This window comes from Nuphar pumila, chromosome 4 (assembly GCF_984573655.1).
Source record: "Nuphar pumila chromosome 4, dmNupPumi1.hap1.1, whole genome shotgun sequence".
NCBI classification, from domain to species: Eukaryota; Viridiplantae; Streptophyta; class Magnoliopsida; order Nymphaeales; family Nymphaeaceae; genus Nuphar; species Nuphar pumila.
In genome coordinates, this window is record NC_143252.1 from 10,099,938 (window position 1) to 10,106,326 (window position 6,389).

The 6,389-nt window shown below is 35.7% G+C and overlaps 1 long non-coding RNA gene across 1 annotated transcript; it reads right to left on the reverse strand.

Annotated features, from left to right (window-relative positions):
- Positions 1-383: 383 nt before the first annotated feature.
- LOC149839330 (uncharacterized) lies at positions 384-3,396 on the reverse strand. The gene is made up of 4 exons (XR_016431477.1): positions 3,316-3,396; positions 1,628-1,682; positions 1,457-1,492; positions 384-444 (listed from the first exon to the last, which is right to left on the reverse strand). It is a non-coding gene; the product is annotated as an uncharacterized LOC149839330 (long non-coding RNA).
- Between the last annotated feature and the right edge of the window lie 2,993 nt (positions 3,397-6,389).

Below are 6,389 nucleotides of genomic sequence, written 5' to 3' on the forward strand. Positions count from 1 at the left end.
AGAAATTTAAAAAAAAACTGGATTAAACATAAATCTCATGTACATTCAAGTTGTAGATTCCAACTTAACACAGAATTAGAGGCATAACAGGCAAAATTGACTGTGTAACCAAACTATGCCATGACACCCAACTGTAGTGGGATCTTCCACATGAAATAAAAAAGACGACTAAATCAATTCAGTTAAACCAAAAAATGTGAAATGTTTATCAACCAATATAATGTTCATTCATGGGACACACATAATAATATGAATCATCAGCATATTGATAACATAAAAGATAAAGGTCATCATGTTACTTCAACAGGAAAATGCAACAGATAGTTTCTAAAATCCCCTGTTCCCTAAATGTACCTTCTAGAGAGAATGCAACATGAGCTTCATCTGGTGGTTGTCTTTCTGTGAAACTTCCAACATCACTAACCAGATCAATGACTGACAAATCTACAGAAATGCAAGGACAAAAAAGACATGGTAAGGACAACAAACCAAATTTAAAATTATAAAAATAGAATGATATCTAGTTACTTAGTCATGGACTGGTAGCCTCTCAAAATTGAATAGCATATGCATAATTCGGAAAAACTAAGCTTGGGAGGACATGGCAAGGACAAGAAACAACAGAAATATAGAAATTATGTATAGCTGCCTATGTCATAGCCATTATATAGATAACCATGTAGCATCACAAAATTTGCAATAACCATCTGACATTTCTTGGAATGCATCAAGTAGGGCACTTTAACCTTTCACTCATTTTAGGAACAAAAAAATTTAATTTCAATATAATTTACCCATTTGTTAGGTAACCACTCATTTATCTCCTTGTGTTACACAATAACATTAACCCTTATTTCAAAGACAGGATTTCCCACCAATCGATGAAGAACTGAGACATGACACCAGAATCTCATCAGCCTTGTTATATTTGAGGCAAAGCAAAACAAATGAAAGAAAGAAAACATAAGGAAAAAAAAACAGAGAGGAAGAGAGAGCTTCATAAATTGGCTGGAAGAGGAGGATTAAGTAGGGGAGGAAGGAGAGAATAGAAGGGATCAGAATATTTTCTTGGTTTAAGCACTCCTAAGTTTGGGGAAATTTGGCTAATTTACATTTTTCTGATCAATTCTAAGTGGGTAACCTATTACTAGGGTCAAGTTCACAGAAACAAACAGAGGCACCTACTTGATATTTTTCAACTGCCACATGGTTATTTGATTTTCGACAGGGTAGGTGGCTTACACATAATAAAGACAAGATGTGTCACTATAATTTCCCCGAAAAATATAGAACAACATTCATAAAATTTTTTGAAGTTAGTAGCATGATAACAAACCGATGACAGCTTGGATAAGATGTTCAATCAAAGCCAAAATTTCACACTGACCATACACATGAATCAACAACTATGCATAACAAAAAAACTTCACATTTGACTAACAGAATGCCAACTTACCATTTTCAGCTCTTCTCGCTTCATTCACTTTATCACCTTTTTTTGAGGAAAGGTGTTTAGCAGATGGCAGGTTTTTATTAGAGTTATTCTCCAAAGAAGAGCTGGTAAAGAAAGAAAAAACTTGGCTTCAGGCATGTAGGATGAAATCGTTCAGTGGGGTTAATTATTCACCTCTCCCCTGGGGACATGATATTGGGTTCAGCTTCACAATTGGATGGGCTTACACCTGTTTCAAATCCCAACTATCACAAGCAATACAATATCTGTGGTTTGACTTAACCCATGACAAGAAAGAGAAATAAAACAACTCATTATGTCGTGCATGTTCAAAGAGAAATTAAAGAAAATGTTCAAATGTCATAGAGTTCAAGATTTTTACATGCTTTGTTCATGCAACCAGATTGAATGGAGATACCATTTGCAATTTTCTCAGTTACGCAGGTTGAGACAGTATCATTTCTCGCTGCAGTTTCAACCTCCAAATGTATCCCTATTTTGCAGATAAGAAATTAATAGTCTTGGTTCATATAAAAAGAATGTGTTTTTCAAAAACCAAGCATAGATATCTTCACCAAGTAGGGACTTCAGCAACAAAAGAAACTAGTCATATCAAGAAAGAGTTTGCAATCTACATGAAGATCAGTCACATTAAACATTCCAGAGACGGATTTTTATTATCAGGAGACTTGAGCATCATTGACAAGAGAACAAAAATACCAATAAGGAAAATGAAGGAATCTTGATAACCACAAAAATATGCTGATTAAAGTTACATTTTAAATGCTTTTCCAATCAAGAAATGATGATAAGATATTTTTTAAGGGAAATATGCTAAGAAAATCAAGAACTTCAGTTTATTTGCCTTCTCAGAGAAAAGACTACAGTATCTGAAAGAACATCAGTCACGTAAAACACACACCATCTCTTTCCTAGCTCATAAGACCTAAGGGTGGCCATTGGGCCAGGCAGCCCATCAGGCTTTGGGTACCTAGCGCGAATCAGCTCGGGCTCGGGCTGCATTTTGCAGCCAAGGCACGAATAAAGTCGGGCCATATGCAAAATGTATTGGGTCCGACAAGCCCAATCCATTGACTGGGTCAGGCTTGAAGGGCTCAGCCCGACCCGGGCCCGATTGTAACTGGGCCGGGCTCGGGCCTCAATACAGGTCGGACCTATCGGGTCCTAATCGGACCGGGCCTGCCTGATGTCCACCCCTAATCAGACCATAGTTACTGGAAGCTTCTTGCTAAATGGGGAAGCTCGCTTCTCCGGAAGTGCACTTCGGAAGCAGAAAACTCCTCGCTTCCCTGAACGGAGGGGAAGCATTAAGAAACCCACTTCGGAAATATAGGAAATTCATTTCCTTTTAGTGGGAAAACTGCTTCCCCCTCCTTTCTCAGATCAATTCCCCCCTTGCTTTCCTGATGTTTCCCTCTTTCTTCTTGTCACTTCCCCCTCACCTTCTATATTTGTCATATTAAAAAATAACAATTTCTTAAACATGTTGCAAGATTTGATTTTCAAGGATCAAAGAGCCTATAATTCCTGAGACCAAGCAGCACAGTTTGAACTTTGAAGTTTGAACCATAGGCCCCTACAACAGATAGCATAAAACAAGTACAGTTACAGTAAAAGGATCAAATCCCCAACGATCTGTCCCTGAACACTTTATCTAGGTATATCTAGGTACATAAGCATCAATCTGAAAATGTGCCATGTTCATATCCAGGCCAATGTCAATTAGCGGAAAAAATAAATGATGATAGGAAAAGATTTGAAAAACTTGAATATAACTAAATAATACACAGGAAATCAAGAACAAAAGCACATTGCTTTTAAGCTAGTTAAAGCAAAATTACCATTGGCGGAACCAGATCTATATGGTTGATGTATCAAGTTGGACAAATTCATCAAACTAAGAAGATCCAGTGATCGAGGCACTTCATTGTTGGTTGAATGATTTTCCCTACCATCAAGATTCTTTTCAACTCCAACCACTTGATGCCTTCTTTTTCGCTGCTCAAAATACTGTCTTTGCCTTAAGATCACAAAAGGAAGACAGTAATCTGTGATTTGGATCCTCAAAGACAAGAGGATTCAGCAATAAAAGACATGAAACATTGCAGCATTTCTAGAAACTACATCATCAACAATTGATTCACAGCATAAGAATGAAAAATTTGTTCATTGATGTGGATAGATAGACATAGCCATAAAAGAAGTTTCTCACTGCATGTTTAAAAAAAAAACAAGCAATGAGAAACTTCTTTTATGGTTAGGACTTGAAGTGTCATCATATCCAGATCTTTCGACCTAAATGTCTCTCCAGTCTCTCTCCACTCACCAAGAACTTATAAATTGAGGGAAGGGAATCAATGCAATATTTCGTTTGAATGATGTCTCATCTTAAAAAAAAGAAAAGAAAAGAGTCCTGCACCTGAAACCAAAGAAGACCATGATCATGACTGTAAAATAAACAAAGAACAATGTACTCTTTAGTGAATAATCAAGGTGATATCCTAACCAGTGAACCTAAAGGGCTTAACAACTGATCAAAGTCCCTATACAAGTAACACAATGATAGATCACTTCTAAACTCCGTATGCACCACAAGCACAAATATAGTTCCCACAGTAATATCAACAATGGTTTCTCTTGGGATGATAAAAAAGAAAAGTGGTTTTTCTTGGGAAAGTCTCAGGAACTTTGAACAAAAAAATATAGGAAGAGTTATAGAAGCATATAAAAATGTAGGTAGAGTTCAGAAATAAATCCTTTTTTTATTTTATATTTTTAAACCACCAAAAAATATGGATTTTGTACAAGTCTTTTAAGAAAAATATAGTTAGATCCTTTTATATGGGTTTTTATCACAAATATCATCCCGATAAGTTTATTTAATGGTCTTTCTATTTATTGTGATATTTTACAATGTTTTTCATTTATGGAGCAAGAACTTTTAAAAGCACAATAAATAGAAAAGGATACCAAATTCTATACTACCATATGCACAAACAAAAAAGATGCAAAGTTTGGATAACACTTGCTTAAAGATAAGAAAAGGAGCAACACGGCATAAAAAACCACCAAATGCTCAATATAGAAAACAGGCAAGAAAATAGAAACAGTCAAGGGTGCCTACTGCATATAGCAACCACCAATTTCAATATGCTCGGAATAATCATGAAACTTAAGATTTATGCTAGAAGATGGAACTTGTGTTAGCACAGCCCAAAAATGTAACTTGACCTCCTAATTGGGCGTCAATCTAAAGGTGATCCACAAAGTCCAAATCTAAATGCACATGAAGAAATAAGGAAATGAAGGCACATAGTCCACAGTAACCATGCCTCATGAATGATGTCTGGAAAATGATTATATGACATACACTAAAACTGATTAATTAGATGCGTAGAAATAAAACTGGATGGAGAAAGTCAAATAAACGAAGACCAAATTCTTGTCTGCTGAGCGAAGGGAAGCTAATATCTTTCAACCCAATTCAATTGTTCTGTCCATGGAAATATATCAGTAGGTTGAAGAAAGAACAGTGGCAACTTTGCCATGCAGAGCCTCTACATATTCCTCGAATCAAAAATTGCATTCACAGCTTCACCACATAGTCAATATGTATGGTGCTCCACCATGTTACATCTTCCTATAAAAATTCAATTTCTTTCCTGCACATCATATCCCTAACATGTAACATGCCTGTTCATTCAATCATACTAAAGAATGGTACAAACCATTCTTTATATGTCTGGTGCATCTCAAATCAACCCAAATATGCTAAAGTGCTAATCATCTTAAGAAATTATTACAAAAGCCATTTAAATGTGATTCATGAATTAAATGCAATTAATAGCATATTGAGTATGTGACTCAAGAGTGAAATAACATTTTCATGTCATGTTCGTCAACAATATGGTTGGATTACTGAGACATGAACTGCATGTCTAACAAGCAGCCTTTCGAATGCTTACACTTGAACAAGAGTACACAAAAGAAACATGTTTATTATTACTATAACAGTAATTATCCCATTCTGTAATTTAACTGTGACCACAACACAAGGCCCAGCATGCCATAAGCCACTGAGGCATTTTACTCCAAATGATCACAGCCCTACCAGACGATCTGCAACCAGCGACTTGGGAAACTTGGGATTATGACAGCACACATAGTAACAGTAAAAAGTAAAAACAGATGAAACAGCATTAGATGACCACCTAAGACGACAACTGGGTGACAAATCCTTAAAAGCAAAAAGTTAACTGTACATTCCACTGTTCCAACTGTACCATCTCACAAAATGTGTCAGTAGTCATCAGGATGACTCCGACATTATAAAGGGAAGGGTTGCATGTATAGAAATTACATGGAATGTCAATCCTACCTGTTCTGTGTTGCCTTTCTGGACTGTTTTCATTTCCACCACAATAGAAAGCCATAGAGTGTTCAAGCCCAGAATTTGTGAAAGCATAAAATTGAGTTAGTATTTGCACAAACACGAAGAAAAGGAAAAACTTGAATAAATATTAGAGAACAAGAGAAAAATATTAAACAAGAATAAAATAGGAAACACTAAAAAGTTTACTCCATAACTACTGTTTTCCAAAAAAGAAAACATGAAACTTTATTATTAGCCTATTATTCTTCAACAAATTTCATATTTATTTATTTATTCATTCATGTATGCCTGAGTGTATACATAGATGTGCAAGTGGCCCATGCAGGAAACTGCCAATAAACACAAAATGAACAATGTAGAAGTGCAAAAGATGGGGAAAATAGTTAGAATGTTAAATATACCAAAATATGCTATTCAAAGTTTCAAACACATCTAAGTAATCCAATGAAAACTAGAAGTTTTTAAAAAACTTCAGACATAGAAGCTACAATGAGTGAGCACAGCTTCAAGTTAGAATCCAAG